Consider the following 17,716-nt stretch of genomic DNA (forward strand, 5'->3'; position numbering starts at 1 on the left):
TAGTTTTGGATTTTCTCAAATCCCATTGGTTTGAGCCGCTCAAATCGGTAGATTTGAAGTATCTTACATGGAAAGTAACCATGCTACTGGCCCTGGCTTCAGCCAGGAGAGTATCAGAGTTGGCGGCTTTATCGTACAAAAGCCCATATCTGATTTTCCATTCGGACAGGGCAGAACTGCGGACGCGTCCTCAGTTTCTGCCTAAGGTGGTTTCGGCCTTTCACTTGAACCAGCCTATTGTGGTGCCTGCGGCTACTAGCGACTTGGAGGACTCCAAGTTGCTGGACGTTGTCAGAGCATTGAAAATATATATTTCAAGGACGGCTGGAGTCAGAAAATCTGACTCGCTGTTTATCCTGTATGCACCCAACAAGATGGGTGCTCCTGCGTCTAAGCAGACGATTGCTCGTTGGATCTGTAGCACAATCCAACTTGCACATTCTGTGGCAGGCCTGCCACAGCCTAAATCTGTAAATGCCCACTCCACAAGGAAGGTGGGCTCATCTTGGGCGGCTGCCCGAGGGGTCTCGGCATTACAACTTTGCCGAGCAGCTACGTGGTCAGGGGAGAACACGTTTGTAAAATTTTACAAATTTGATACTCTGGCTAAGGAGGACCTGGAGTTCTCTCATTCGGTGCTGCAGAGTCATCCGCACTCTCCCGCCCGTTTGGGAGCTTTGGTATAATCCCCATGGTCCTGACGGAGTCCCCAGCATCCACTAGGACGTTAGAGAAAATAAGAATTTACTTACCGATAATTCTATTTCTCATAGTCCGTAGTGGATGCTGGGCGCCCATCCCAAGTGCGGATTGTCTGCAATACTTGTACATAGTTATTGTTACAAAAATCGGGTTATTATTGTTGTGAGCCATCTTTTCAGAGGCTTCTTCGTTGTTATCATACTGTTAACTGGGTTCAAATCACAAGTTGTACGGTGTGATTGGTGTGGCTGGTATGAGTCTTACCCGGGATTCAAGATCCTTCCTTATTGTGTACGCTCGTCCGGGCACAGTACCTAACTGAGGCTTTGAGGAGGGTCATAGGGGGAGGAGCCAGTACACACCATGTGATCCTAAAAGCTTACTTTTTGTGCCCTGTCTCCTGCGGAGCCGCTATCCCCATGGTCCTGACGGAGTCCCCAGCATCCACTACGGACTATGAGAAATAGAATTATCGGTAAGTAAATTCTTATTATAGTAATTAAACTTAATTTAACAAACCAAAAATGTATCTGCAGCGATCCTCAAGAACCCATCTGTGCCAAGTTCTAAATTTGGAATCCAACCACCACTATATAAGGGATCGCGCAGAACAATGCCTAGATCAAATGATAAAATATAGAATAATGTAAACCTGCCAGTGGTTTTCAAAATTGGAATACTTTATTCTTTATAGAAATGTTTAAAACACATGTACTGTATATAGAGTTCACATAACAAAATAATAAGAAATTACGGCCCCCATTTATCAACGAGTTTCCTTGCTGGAAACTCGTTTTTGGTGGTAAATTGGACCAATTGCTAATTAACAAGGCTAATAGCGCTGCTAACTAGGAGCGCTTTTAGCCTTTCATATTCCCTATACTGCGGCACGCTAAACTGTATTTAAGAACGAGCGCTATTTCTGAAATAGCGCTCGCTTACCTATAATGGCCTCGCCTGCTCTGAGTAGACGTTATGACACCGCTGCAGCGGAGTCCGTCCTGCACTCCGGCTCCCCCCTCCCGCAGCAATCCCGGCATGCATCACGCCTGCCAGGTTGCTATAGAGACAGCCTGAGGAGTTCTCTCAGTGATGGCCGCCGCGTCCGGAAATCACTACTGCGCATGTGCCGGGAATTAGCATAAACCGACGCATGCGCGGTAGGAGGCCAATCCGGGGACACAGTTCATTCTTCAGCGCTGATGTAAGGTAAACTTCAGCGCTGACGCGGCAAATATCGCATTCGCTCACCGTAAGCTCTTCATAAATAGAAGAGCGTAATGCCACTATACCACGGCGAGTGAATATGGTATTTACCACTTCACTTATTTTGATAAGTTGTTAAATGGGGGCCTACATCTACTATCTCACGCTCATCCTGTTCTTAATTCTAAAGGTGTATACACACGGTGAGATTTTTTCTAACGATTTTGACTATATAGTCAAAATCGTAAGAAAAGTTAGTGCAGATCGCAAGGTGTTATGCCACTTGCGATACCGATGTGCGGTCCCGCCAGGTCGGTATCGCAGGCAAGTCAATCCTTGCTAGATTGGTGTAATATCTAGTTCATCTCACATGTCAATTACATCTCACATAAGCCAAAATCGTAAGCATACATAGTCCAGAAAAGTTGTAAAAATCGGTGGTGCTGGGCTTCGGGGAGTTCAGGGGAAATTGCAAAGTGAAAATCGGGCATAGCAAGGATCTCACCGTAGATTTGTAGAATATTGTATTTAAAGAAACTGAGGGGGTCATTCTGACCCGATCGCACGCTGCAGTTTATCGCAGCGGTGCGATCGGGTCAGAAGTGCGCAAGCGCTAGCGCCACAGTGCGCCGGCCCACGCAAGTCGGCCGCTACGATCGCCCCCACCCAGCGATTGGCATGTCAGGTGTGAAAAGAACATACTCTGGATCTGGTGCTGTGAGTATTAATACACCTGGCCATGCAAAAGTGTCTTCTAGCCAACTGTGCATTGAATTTATACACTCTTCTTCCCAGTCATCCAGCCGGATGGTTACAGAGTTTAGTTACTAAATTTCTCTTACGTCCTAGAGCAGCGATTTTCAACCGCTGTGCCGCGGCACACTAGTGTGCCGTGAGCGATATCTAGGTGTGCCGCCGCGAGTCAGAGATGCTCCCCGCCGCTGCCCGCCGGACAGATCCATTGCCGCCTGCCAACCAGAGAGCCGCCGCCCGCTGCAATCAACAGCCGATTCGGGCAGCGATGTGCTGTGTGCACTTCCGCGTGCGTCATGCACGTGGAAGTGCACACTGCACAGCGCTGCCCGAGCCGGCTATTGATTGCGGCGGGCGGCGGCTCTCTGGTTGGCCACGTCTCATTCCTGCCTGCAGTGCCTGCTCGCCCGCTCACTGGCCCTCCACGTCGCATTCCTGCCTGGAGTGCCCGTCCATCCACTGGCCACTGCAGCTCCTCCATCCATGCTGCCATCACAGCATTACAGCTGCAGGTTTTAAATTTAAAATAAAAAATGTATTTATTTATGTAAGCAATGTTTGGAATCACTTGGAGGGGGGAGGGGGGGATGTGAACAGCAGCAATTATTATTGGGGGCAGTGAGTGGAATTACTGGGGGGACAGTGTGTGGTAGAATTACTGGGGGAACAGTGTGTGGCATTATTAAGGAACAGATATGTTTTACTGACAAACGAGATGTTGGCTGTCAGTATACCGACAGTGGCATCCCGTCTGTTTAATTACTGTGGGGGCCAATGTGTTTTTCTCTGACGTCCTAGTGGATGCTGGGAACTCCGTAAGGACCATGGGGAATAGCGGCTCCGCAGGAGTCTGGGCACATCTAAAGAAAGCTTTAGGATCACCTGGTGTGCACTGGCTCCTCCCCCTATGACCCTCCTCCAAGCCTCAGTTAGATTTCTGTGCCCGACGAGAAGGGTGCACACTAGGGGCTCTCCTGAGCTCTTTGTGAAAGTTTTAGTTTAGGTTTATTATTTTCAGTGAGACCTGCTGGCAACAGGCTCACTGCATCGAGGGACTAAGGGGAGAAGAAGCGAACTCACCTGCGTGCAGAGTGGATTGGGCTTCTTGGCTACTGGACATTAGCTCCAGAGGGACGATCACAGGTTCAGCCTGGATGGGTCCCGGAGCCGCGCCGCCGGCCCCCTTACAGAGCCAGAAGAGCGAAGAGGTCCGGAAAATCGGCGGCAGAAGACGATCCTGTCTTCAGATAAGGTAGCGCACAGCACCGCAGCTGTGCGCCATTGCTCTCAGCACACTTCACACTCCGGTCACTGAGGGTGCAGGGCGCTGGGGGGCAGCGCCCTGAGACGCAATAAATCGATAAAAACCTTATATGGCTAAAATAAATGCATCACATATAACTCCTGGGCTATATGTATGCATTTAACCCCTGCCAACACATACATAAAAACGGATGATAAGGACGCCGAGAAAGGGGCGGAGCCTATCTCCTCAGCACACTGGCGCCATTTTCCCTCACAGCTCAGTTGGAGGGAAGCTCCCTGGCTCTCCCCTGCAGTCACTACACTACAGAAAGGGGTTAAAAAAGAGAGGGGGGGGCACAAATTAGGCGCAGTATAAACAATACAGCAGCTATAAAGGGAAAAACACTTATATAAGGTTATCCCTGTATATATATAGCGCTCTGGTGTGTGCTGGCAAACTCTCCCTCTGTCTCCCCAAAGGGCTAGTGGGTCCTGTCCTCTATCAGAGCATTCCCTGTGTGTGTGCTGTGTGTCGGTACGTTTGTGTCGACATGTATGAGGAGAAAAATGATGTGGAGACGGAGTAGAGTGTCTGTAATAGTGTTGTCACCCCCTAGGGGGTCGACACCTGAGTGGATGTACTGTTGAAATTGCGTGACAGTGTCAGCTTTGTATAAAAGACAGTGGTTGACATGGGACAGCCGGCTACTCAGCTTGTGCATGTCCAGACGTCTCATACAGGGGCTCTAAAGCGCCCGTTACCTCAGATACAGACGCCGACACGGATACTGACTCCTGTGTCGACGGTGAAGAGACAACCGTGATTTCCAATAGGGCCACACATTGCATGATTGAGGCAATGGAAAATGTTTACACTTTTCTGATAATATGAATACCACCAAAAAAGGGGTATTATGTTTGGTGAGGAAAAACTTCCTGTAGTTTTCCTGAATCTGAAAAATAAAATGAGGTGTGTGATGATGCGTGGGTTTCCCCCCGATAACAATTGATAATTTCTAAAAAGTTATTGGCAGTATACCTTTTCCCGCCAGAGGTTAGGGTGCGTTGGGAAACACCCCCTACAGGGGATAAGGCGCTCACACGCTTGTAAGAACAAGGGCTCTACCCTCTCTTGAGATGGCCGCCCTTAAGGATCCTGCTGATAAAAAGCAGGAGGGTATCCTAAAATGTATTTACACACATACTGGTGTTATACTGCGACCAGCAATCGCCTCAGCCTGGATGTGCAGTGCTGGGTTGGCGTGGTCGGATTCCCTGACTGGAAATATTGATATCCTAGATAAGGACAGTATATTATTGCCTATAGAGCAATTAAAAGATGCATTTCTATATATGCATGATGCACAGCGGAATATTTGCCGACTGGCATCAAGTATAAGTGCGTTGTATTCTACCAGTAAAGTGGTCAGGGATTCCAAACGGCATTTGGAAGTATTGCCTTAAAAAAGGGGATGTACCCTAGGTCGCCTCTCAAAATAAGACGCCGTATTATCAGGCGCAGTCCTGGTTGGCAAGCGGACAAAAGGGTTCCTCTTTTCTGCTCGTGACAGAGGGAGAGGAAAATGGCTGCAGAGATCAGCCAGTTCCCAGGAACAGAAACCCTTTTCCGCCTCTGCCAAGCCCTCAGTATGACGCTAGGGCTTTACAAGTTCAGGCACGGTGGGGGCCCGTTCTCAATGAATTTCAGTGCGCAGTGGGCTCACTCGCAAGTAGACCCCTGGATCCTTCAGGTAATATTTCAGGGGTACAAATTGGAATTCGAGACGTATTCCCCTCGCCGTTTCCAAAAGTCTGTTTTACCGACGTCTCCCGCTGACAGGGAGGCAGTTTTGGAAGCCATTCACAAGCTGTATTCCCAGCAGGTGATAATTAAGGTACCCCTCCTGCAACAGGGAACGGGGTATTATTCCACACTATTGTGGTACCGAAGCCAGACGGCTCGGTGAGACCGATTTTAAAATCTAAAATCTTTGAACACTTACATACAGAGGTTCAAATTCAAAATTGAGTCACTCAGAGCAGTGATTGCAAACCTGGAAGAAGGGGACTACATGATGTCTCGGGACATCAAGGATGCTTACCTTCATGTCAAAATGTACCCTTCTCACCAAGGGTATCTCAGGTTATGGTACAGAACTGTCACTATCAGTTCAGACGCTGCCGTAGGGATGGTCCACGGCACCCCGGGTATTTACTGAGGTAATGACCGAAATGATGATATTCCTTCGAAGGAAGGGAATTTTAGTTATCCTTTACTTGGACGATTCCCTGATAAGGGTAAGATCCAGGGAACAGTTGGAGATCGGTGTAGCACTATCTCAGGTAGTGTTGCGGCAGCACGATTGGATTCTCAATATTCCAAAATCGCAGCTGGTTCCGACGACTTGTCTTCTGTTCCTAGGGATGATCCTGGACACAGTCCAGAAAGAAGGTGTTTCTCCCGGAGGAGAAAGCCAGGGAGTTATCCGAGCTAGTCAGGAACCTCCTAAAACCGAACCAAGTCTCAGTGCATCAATGCACAAGGGTTCTGGGTAAAAATGGTGGCTTCCTACGAAGCAATCCCATTCGGCAGATTCCACGCAAGACTTTCCAGTGGAACCTACTGGACAAATGGTCCGGGTCGCATCTTCAGATGCATCAGCGGATAATCCTGTCACCAGGGACAAGGGTATCCCTCCTGTGGTGGTTGCAGAGTGCTCATCTTCTAGAGGGCCGCAGATTCGGCATTCGGGACTGGGTCCTGGTGACCACGGATGCCAGCCTGCGAGGCTGGGGAGCAGTCACACAGGGAAGGAATATCCAGGGCTTATGGTCAAGCCTGGAGACATCACTTCACATAAATATCCTGAAGCTAAGGGCCATTTACAATGCTCTAAGCTTAGCAAGACCTGTGCTTCAAGGTCAGCCGGTGTTGATCCAGTTGGACAACGTTACGGCAGTCACCCACGTAAACAGGGTGCCACAAGAAGCAGGAGGGCAATGGCAGAAGCTGCAAGGATTCTTCGCTGGGCGAAAAACCATGTGATAGCACTGTCAGCAGTTTTCATTCCGGGAGTGGACAACTGGGAAGCAGATTTCCTCAGCACGACCTCCACCCGGGAGAGTAGGGACTTCACCCAGAAGTCTTCCACATGATTATAAACCGTTGGGAAAAACTCGACAGGTATTGCGCCAGGTCAAGGGACCCTCAGGCAATAGTAGTAGATGCTCTGGTAACACTGTGGGTGTACCAATCAGTGTATGGGTTCCCTCCTCTGCCTCTCATACCCAAGGTACTGAGATTGATAAGATGGAGAGGAGTAAGCACTATATTAGTGGCTCCGGATTGGCCAAGAAGGACTTGGTTACCGGAACTTCAAGAGATGCTCACGGAGGATCCGTGGCCTCTACCTCTAAGAAGGGACCTGCTCCAGCAAGGACCTTGTCTGTTCCAAGACTTACCGCGGCTGCGTTGACGGCATGGCGGTTGAACGCCGGATCCTGAAGGAAAAAGGCATTCCGGATGAAGTCATCCCTATCCTGATAAAAGCCAGGAAGGATGTAACCGAAAAACATTATCACCGCATTTGGCGAAAATATGTTGCGTGGTGCGAGGCCAGTAAGGCTCGACGGAGGAAATTCAACTGGGTCGATTCCTACATTTCCTGCAAACAGGAGTATCTATGGGCCTGAAATTGGGGTCCATTAAGGTTCAAATTTCGGCTCTGTCAATTTTCTTCCAAAAAAGAACTAGCTTCAGTCCCTGAAGTTCAGACATTTGTTAAAGGGGTACTGCATATACAGCCTCCTTTTGTGCCTTCAGTGGCACTTTGGGATCTCCAGGTGGTTTTTGGGTTCCAAAAGTCACATTGGTTTGACCCACTTAAATCTGTGGAGTTAAAATATCTCACAGAAAAAGTGGTCATGCTGTTGGCTCTGGCCTGGGCCAGGCGCGTGTCAGAATTGGTGGCTTTATCCTGTAAAAGCCCTTATCTGATTTTCCATTCGGACAGGGCGGAATTGAGGACTCGTCCTCAGTTTCTCCCTAAGGTGGTTTCAGCGTTCACCTGAACCAAACCTGTTGTGGTGCCTGCGGCTACTAGGGACTTGGAGGACTCCAAGTTGCTAGACGTTGTCAGGACCCGGAAACTATATGTTTCCAGGACGGCTGGAGTCAGGAAATCTGACTCGCTGTTTATCCTGTATGCACCTAACTAGCTGGGTGCTCCTGCTTCTAAGCAGACAATTGCTCGTTGGATTTGTAGTACAATTCAGCTTGCACATTCTGTGGCAGGCCTGCCACAGCCAAAAATCTGTAAATGCCCACTCCACAAGGAAGGTGGGCTCATCTTGGGCAGCTGCCGAGGGGTCTCGGCTTTACAACTTGCCGAGCAATTACTTGGTCAGGAGCAAATACGTTTGTAAAATTCTACAAATTTGATACCCTGGCTGAGGAGGACCGGGAGTTCTCTCATTGGGTGCTGCAGAGTCATCCGCACTCTCCCGCCCGTTTGGGAGCTTTGGTATAATCCCCATGGTCCTTACGGAGTTCCCAGCATCCACTAGGACGTCAGAGAAAATAAGAATTTACTTACCGATAATTCTATTTCTCGTAGTCCGTAGTGGATGCTGGGCGCCCATCCCAAGTGCGGATTGTCTGCAATACTGGTACATAATTATTGTTACCAAAAAAATTCGGGTTATTGCTGTAGTGAGCCATCTTTTCTAGAGGCTCCTCTATTATCATGCTGTTAACTGGGTTCAGATCACAAGTTGTACAGTGTGATTGGTGTGGCTGGTATGAGTCTTACCCGGGATTCAAAATCCTTCCTTATTGTGTACGCTCGTCCGGGCACAGTATCCTAACTGAGGCTTGGAGGAGGGTCATAGGGGGAGTAGCCAGTGCACACCAGGTGATCCTAAAGCTTTCTTTAGATGTGCCCAGACTCCTGCGGAGCCGCTATTCCCCATGGTCCTTACGGAGTTCCCAGCATCCACTACGGACTACGAGAAATAGAATTATCGGTAAGTAAATTCGTATTTTTTCCCGTGGCGCACTGATGGGGTGCCTTGGCAATTTAAAAATCTTATGAGTGTGCCGCGAGTTGAAAAAGGTTGAAAATCACTGTCCTAGAGGATGCTGGGGTCCACATTAGTACTATGGGGATGTACCAAAGCTCCCAGAACGGGAGGGAGAGCGCGGAGACTCCTGTAGAACCGATTGACTGAACGTCAGATCATCAGAGGCCAAAGTATCAAACTTGTAAAACTTTGCAAACGTGTTCGACCCAGACCAAGTTGCAGCTCTGCAAAGTTTCACTGCCGAGATACCCCGGGCAGCCGCCCAGGAAGACCCCACCTTATGAGTAGAGTGGGCCTTAACAGATTTTGGACACGGCAGTCCTGCCGTAGAATAAGCGTGCTGGATAGTGAACCTAATCCAGTGAGAAATAGTCTGCTTAGAAGCAGGACACCCAATTTTCTTGGGATCATATAGGACAAACAGAGAGTCCGACTTTCTGTGACGAGAAGTTCTCTTCACATATATCTTCAGAGCCCTCACAACATCCAAGGACTTTGATGTAATTGAGGAGTCAGTAGCCACTGGTGTCATGCTCGGCGTAAGTTGGGGTTCTGACAACCGAGTTTTGGCTGAAGGGACAGTTACCTGTGAGGAGAGTAAATGAGGTGGCTGAATGTAATTCCTCCTCATGGGGTGGAAGCCTAACTATGTGTTAACGTTGGCCGGAGGGCGTAAAGAAAAGGAGGACTTTGTAGGAAGATAACTGTAGTTTTAATGAATAATCAGACTGTACACGAATATTGGAGCAATTGAAGAAACTGGAAGAATTAGAGTCTATGGTTAAATGACTTGAAGAGTGAAGCTGAAGAAATCCGGAAAAGAAGAACTGAAGACTGTGTTTTATGATTAAAAGGCGAGGCTGAAGGGGCGTGGCCTGGAGGCTGTCTGAGCAGGCTGCGTTTTGGGAGAGCTCTCAGGGACCTGGGAGTCTTCTGCTAAAATAACTGCCTTCAAGCACGTATTATTTGCCCCAAATAGCTGGATCACCTGCCTATAGTACTGGTGCAGGGGGCGAGTACGTGCTGCGGAATCGGGGAGCCGGTTTCCTGGCTCCCGCGGATTGCGGCCTACTCGTCGCCCAGAAGCCGGGGCCTAAATTTCTGCACGGTCCCCCAGCTGAACGATTGACCCGCCCGGGATGATGAACAGACCCGCTGTTACCCTGCCCCTTGCAAGGGCATCGCTGTAGACCCACTGGTGGTTCCTGCTGGCTGGTTCGAGGAGGCCCGGGACCAGAAAGGAGCGGAGAAGCGCGCTCCGGAGCGCGAGCGGCGGCCATCTTGGACGACAGAGAACGGGAGGCGAGGCAGCGGAGACTCGGAGGAAACGCCTGGAGGCCCTCGGAGGTGAGCGGGGTGTAGCGTCCACCCCACTGAAGTGGCTGTCCATCCCCCTCCCTGAGTGCCGGGTGCCTTCACTGGCCACCAACGGAGCGCCACTAAGGAGGATCGCGGGCTTCCCCCCCCCTCCCCCCCCCTGCCTGTCAGCTAGAAAGTGTGAGGCTAGAGTGGTAGGAGCACTCCCCCACGTTTGGGGTCAGGAGTTAGCCGGGACATACTTGGGGGTGCAGGTCCCTATCAAACGAAGGTCGGGGGCCCCCCTCTCACCCACTCCATCCCTGCTCACTGTCATACCCGCAGATTCCGGAGGAGCCTGGGTGCCCCGGCCTCTTTGCGAATACACCCACGGCTGTGGGAGGCATACTGGAGGGAACGGAAGGGAGACACGGAGTCCTGCGACCCACGGGAGCCCCACAATAGACCCGGGAGTGGTGAAAGCAGAGCAACAATCTAGATCCTGAGTCTAGTGCCACCAGAAACCTCCTCGCGGCAAGATATATCACCCCTCCGGGAGGCCCTGGGCTTGATTCTGCCCTTCTAAGACCTATGGCCCGACCCTAAGTGTTCCTGGGAGGCCTGAGGTGAGGGACAGCGGTTCCCCCCAATGATACATAGGCACATAGAAGATGATGGCTAGTCACACAACCTCGCCAGCACTGCTCATGCCAATGTAAACAGAGCAGTATCCCCTACCCTTGCCAATATCTATGTGACATCTTGGTGATCCCGGAGACAGCGGAGCCTTTAATCTTTCCATATCCTACGTGATCGGAACCGCCGAGATATCTTTCACTGGTCTTAGTATGCCTTCCAGACGTAGCAAGCCGCCTAAGCCTGCGCAGCAGCTTTCATTTTTCAAGTCATCCCCGAGGATATCGGGCCCTAAACCCAATGGGTCCTCTACAACAGATACAGTCCCGCAATCTCCCCCCTCTCTGGAGGTACCTCCCCTAGCTTCCATAGCTGCTACAAGCCTGGATAAAGTTGGAGATGGGGATGCTTTGACCGTGGGTACAATGAAACTACTTCTGTCCCGCTTTAAAGACGACGTAGCAGCGGAGTTCCGTACCACATTAACAGCGTGCCAACAATCCATAGATGACCTAGGCGGACGCACTGACCATTTGGAAAATAAAATGGAGGAGGTCGTGGGGTCCCATAATTCCCTGCTAGACTCCCATGACGCATTGGAAGCGGAGGTGAAGCTTCTGAGGGACAAAGTCACAGAACTGGAGGACAGATCACGTCGCAGCAATCTTAAATTGCGGGGAGTCCCCGAATCTGTGTCTCATAGCAGCTTGCACGATTATGCTGTGGCCCTATTTAAAGCTTTACTACCCCAGTCCCCTTCGGCTGATTTCATTATCGACCGAATTCACCGATTACCAAAGGCTAGAGCGGCCCCGGGAGATGCACCCAGAGACGTCCTCATGAAAATGCACTACTTTCACGTTAAAGAGGCATTACTAAAAGCATCAAGACCGACGTCGGACAACTCATCCGCCCTTCAAGGTCTTCAACTCTTCGGAGACTTGTCTGCAGCTACGCTCTACAAACGGCGTTCCTTTCACCCCATTACGTCAGCTCTCAGGAAGGCGAATATCCCTTATCGCTGGGGCTTCCCCACCAAGCTACTGATTCATCGAGATGGCTCCACTGTCTCTATTTCAACGGCAGATGAAGGGGCAAAGTTGCTCAAATCCTGGAACATTGCGGAGCCCTCAGCGGACTCCTCACCCCGTCGACTTCAGCAGGACTGGTCCGCGGTGAAGTGAGGAGGCCTGCTCGGGATTGGATACCTTTCACAGATGCTGTTTCGGTAACGTAATGACTCTGGTGACTCCTCAATCATAGTTCTCGGAGTTTGATATACAAGAGGAGTCGCTGGTGAGACCCTAAAGTCTCTTCTGATGTTAGTGTCTGTTTCTATGTTTTTGTGTCCAGGTTAGACAGTTTTTGTTATACAGTATTTGCTCCTCATGTTTTACCTACAGGCATATGTCACTATGTGCCTTAATACTTCCAAGATGTTTATATGTTTAGTATAGAATGAAGTATAAAAAATGGCGATGGGTAGGTGTTATGCCACTAACCCCCCCTTTAGCCTACACAGCCGCCTTATTATGGCTACTGGTTATGATCTCAAGGGAGATCAATTCAGTTTCGTTTTTTCATTTTTTTTTATGTCTGCCTTCCTACCCCCAGAAATGTTTCCCCCCTCCTATCAGGTACATCAGCCTAAGCACGTAAACTGGTCAACGGATCTAATAGCTTTTTTTGCAACTGATTATGGTTAACATAGTCTCTATCAATGCCAAAGGGCTCAATTCTCCCCATAAACGAAGAGTCGCCTTAAATTCTTTTTACAAACTTAAGGCACATGTGGTAGCAGTGCAGGAGACACACTTCCAGAGCCAAAATCCCCCATCATTCACTAATTCACGTTATCCCCTCTGCTATATGGCAAATGGTCCCGCCAAGAAAGCTGGCGTAGCCCTCCTTATTGCACAACAATGCTCGTTTGTTATGTCCGATAAATATGAGGACCCAGACGGGAGATATTTAATCTTAGTAGGTAAATTAGATAATGTAGAGACTACTTTGGTCTCCTGCTATGCACCCAACACCAAACAAATCCCATTCTTAAGAACCTTCTGTAGAACCCTCAAGGAACGTACTAAGGGAGCCCTCTTGATTTTAGGAGACTTCAATATGGTACTGGACCCCGGTGTCGACCGCTCCCGTCCGACCCGGACCCTCCGTAGCAGTCCGCCTCAGGACCCCTCAGGCAAATTTAGCCAACTGCTGGCTGAATATGCTCTGTATGATGTCTGGAGGGCTAAACACCCAGGAGAGCGAGATTATACTTTTTATTCCCACGTCCATAGTTCGTACTCTCGAATAGACTTAGCATTAGCGGATAGATGGACATTAGCGACTATCAGCATAATAGACATATTACCAATGTCTTGGTCTGACCATTCACTGCTTCTTGTTGTCTGGGATATTGGTAAGAGAGAGGTCCCCTATGGCCCCTGGAGAATGGGACAACATTTACTGACTCAACCTGAGGCACACCAGGCCATCCATCAATCTTTAGATTTATACTTGACCACTAACTGCCCCGGGGACACATCTGTTTTTACCCATTGGTGTTCTCTGAAGGCCGTGATTAGAGGCTCTGCAATTCAAACTGCAGCTAGACTTAAACGCAAATATAGGGAAAGATACGAATCAGCCGAAAGGGAGGCTGCAAGATTGGAAGCGGCACATAAATTAAGCCCCGACAATAAATCTCTTTTTAAGCAACTCCTAAGTGCCCGAGACAAAGTGAACGCCTTTGCCTTAACCGAAGTACATCGCAACATACAGCGGCTAAATCAAAATTATTACAGGCTTGGTAATAGAGCAGGAAGGTTACTGGCGCGTAAATTGAGAGGACGTAGAGCCAAGGAACGCATACATGCTATCCATACATCTTCGGGAGTTAAAGTAACTGACCCGGTTGAGATAGCGAATGCGTTTGCTGAATATTACTCGCAGCTGTACAACCTCAAAGAGGACCCTGGCACCACTCAGCCCACTTTGGCTGACATCAATGGTTTTTTGGACGGACTATCGCTCCCCACTATAGACGCCCGGACCCGTGAATTCCTTAGCACCCCCTGGTTACTCGACGAAGTCGAAGCAGCCATAGATTCATGTCCAGTAAATAAAGCCCCCGGCCCGGATGGGTACCCCTCCAGCTTCTACAAAACATTTAAACCAACCCTAGCTCCACTCCTAGGGGTATATTTACTAAGCTCCCGATTTTGACCGAGATGCCGTTTTTTCATCAAAGTGTCATCTCGGTCAATCTCGGTCATTTACTAAACACTAATCACGGCAGTGATGAGGGCATTCGTAATTTTTTGCTAGTTCAGGTAAAAAATTACGAATGAATACACCATCGGTCAAATTACGCCTGTTTAGATACGAATCTCGGTCATTTACTAAGCAAAAAAACACAAAACACTGCCGTGAAAAATTACAATTCGCAAAAAAGTCCTAAAAAAAAACAGACCTGCTTTTTTTATTCGTGATTTGAGATGCATGCAGGGATCCATGAGATCCGTGCATGTATATCAATGGGAAGGGGTGGGAAAGTGTTTTTTGTTGTTAAAAAAAATTGCGTGGGGTCCCCCCTCCTAAGCATAACCAGCCTCGGGCTCTTTGAGCCGATCCTGGTTGCAGAAATATGGGGAAAAAAATGACAGGGGTTCCCCCATATTTAAGCAACCAGCATCGGGCTCTGCGCCTGGTCCTGGTCCCAAAAATACGGGGGACAAAAAGAGTAGGGGTCCCCCGTATTTTTAAAACCAGCACCGGGCTCCACTAGCTGGACAGATAATGCCACAGCCGGGGGTCACTTTTATACTGCGCCCTGCGGCCGTGGCATCAAAAATCCAACTAGTCACCCCTGGCCGGGGTACCCTGGGGGAGTGGGGACCCCCTCAATCAAGGGGTCCCCCCCCCAGCCACCCAAGGGCCAGGGGTGAAGCCCGAGGCTGTCCCCCCCATCCAATGGGCTGCGGATGGGAGGGCTGATAGCCTTTGTTGTAAAATAAAAGATATTGTTTTTAGTAGCAGTACTACAAGTCCCAGCAAGCCTCCCCCGCATGCTGGTACTTGGAGAACCACAAGTACCAGCATGCGGCGGAAAAACTGGCCCGCTGGTACCTGTAGTACTATTACTAAAAAAATACCCCAAAAAACACAAGACACACACACCGTGAAAGTATAATTTTATTACATACACACATACTTACCTTAAGTTCCCACGCAGGTCGGTCCTCTTGTCCAGTAGAATCCAAGGGGTACCTGTTGAAAAAATTATACTCACGAGATCCAGTGGTCCAGGCTCCTCGGCAAATCCAGGGTTAATCCACGTACTTGAATAAAATAAAAAAACGCTGTCACGACCACGAACTGAAAGGTGACCCATGTTTGCACATGGGTCACCTTGCCCCGAATGCCAGAAACCCACTTTGCCTTCTGGCTAAGTGGGTTTCTTCAGCCAATCAGGGAGTGCCACGTTGTAGCACTCTCCTGATCAGCTGTGTGCTCCTGTCTTCACTGACAGGCAGCACGCGGCAGTGTTACAATGTAGCGCCTATGCGCTACATTGTAACCAATGATGGGAACTTTCTGCTCAGCGGTGACGTCACTTTAGGTCAACCGCAGGGCAGAAAGTTCCCATCATTGGTTACAATGTAGCGCATAGGCGCTACATTGTAACACTGCCGCGTGCTGCCTGTCAGTGAAGACAGGAGCACACAGCTGATCAGGAGAGTGCTACAACGTGGCACTCCCTGATTGGCTGAAGAAACCCACTTAGCCAGAAGGCAAAGTGGGTTTCTGGCATTCGGGGCAAGGTGACCCATGTGCAAACATGGGTCACCTTTCAGTTCGTGGTCGTGACAGCGTTTTTTTATTTTATTCAAGTACGTGGATTAACCCTGGATTTGCCGAGGAGCCTGGACCACTGGATCTCGTGAGTATAATTTTTTCAACAGGTACCCCTTGGATTCTACTGGACAAGAGGACCGACCTGCGTGGGAACTTAAGGTAAGTATGTATGTATGTGTGTATGTAATAAAATTATACTTTCACGGTGTGTGTGTCTTGTGTTTTTTTGGGTATTTTTTTAGTAATAGTACTACAGGTACCAGCGGGCCAGTTTTTCCGCCGCATGCTGGTACTTGTGGTTCTCCAAGTACCAGCATGCGGGGGAGGCTTGCTGGGACTTGTAGTACTGCTACTAAAAACAATATCTTTTATTTTACAACAAAGGCTATCAGCCCTCCCATCCGCAGCCCATTGGATGGGGGGGGACAGCCTCGGGCTTCACCCCTGGCCCTTGGGTGGCTGGGGGGGGGACCCCTTGATTGAGGGGGTCCCCACTCCCCCAGGGTACCCCGGCCAGGGGTGACTAGTTGGATTTTTGATGCCACGGCCGCAGGGCACTATATAAAAGTGACCCCCGGCTGTGGCATTATCTGTCCAGCTAGTGGAGCCCGGTGCTGGTTTTAAAAATACGGGGGACCCCTACTCTTTTTGTCCCCCGTATTTTTGGGACCAGGACCAGGCGCAGAGCCCGATGCTGGTTGCTTAAATATGGGGGAACCCCTGTCATTTTTTTCCACATATTTCTGCAACCAGGATCGGCTCAAAGAGCCCGAGGCTGGTTATGCTTAGGAGGGGGGACCCCACGCATTTTTTTTTAAAAAATTACATTGTTTACTTTAAAAAAAAAAAAAAAAAAAACCCAGCACGGATCACACAAATCCGGCCGAGATTGATTGTAAAAAAAAACGGCAGTGTTTTGCTAATCACTGCCGTTAAATTAGGTAAAAAAACACGAATGACATCGACATCGGAAGCAAAGAAAAACACGAATACGACAGCTTAGTAAATTAGTCGTAATCCATTCAAAAAGTTGCAGTTTTACACTGCCGATGTCATTCGTGATTGAACTTTGACCTATTTTCGGAAATTACGAATCTTAGTAAATATACCCCCTAGTGTCAGTCTACAATGAAGCCTCTGATTCCACATGCTTCCCGAAAGAGATGTTAGAGGCCAGAATAATTACCATCCCTACGCCAGGGAAATCCCCTACAGTGGTTCAGAACTATCGCCCAATAGCATTGCTGAACACTGACCTTAAACTGTTCGCCAAGATGGTGGCAAATAGGATCGCCCCTCTCCTGCCAAGTTTGATTAACCCGGATCAGGTGGGTTTTGTTCAGGGCAGGCAAGCATCAGATAACACACGTAGGGTTATTAACTTAATTGACCGTTGCCAGGTCCGGAGAGAGCCTCTCCTGCTTCTTTCTCTGGATGCAGAAAAGGCATTCGACAGGCTCCACTGGGACTACTTAAGGGTCACCCTGGGCCATTTTGGTTTTGCAGGTAGGATACTCGATTCTATATTGGCATTATACTCCTTGCCCTCGGCGTCGGTATTTACCAATGGGTGCAACTCCTCTATATTTAATATTACAAATGGGACCCGGCAGGGTTGCCCATTATCACCCCTTATTTTTGTACTAGCAGTGGAACCTCTGGCGGAACGAATTAGAGAGTCAGACTTAATTGTTGGCCCAGAAGTAGGGGGGTTGCAGCATAAAATCTGTCTTTTTGCGGATGATATCCTGGTGTGTCTTAAAGAGCCTGAAATGTCTCTACCTCATTTACATTCTCTTCTAGACTCATATGCAGCGGTTTCTTATTACAAACTGAACACCACTAAGACCGAGGCCCTCCCTCTGAATATCTCTGACGGCGCTATTAGTCGTCTAAAGAACGACTATAAGTATGCGTGGCAACTTAGATCGCTCAAATA

Source organism: Pseudophryne corroboree, chromosome 11 (genome assembly GCF_028390025.1).
Source record: "Pseudophryne corroboree isolate aPseCor3 chromosome 11, aPseCor3.hap2, whole genome shotgun sequence".
Lineage (NCBI taxonomy): Eukaryota > Metazoa > Chordata > Amphibia > Anura > Myobatrachidae > Pseudophryne > Pseudophryne corroboree.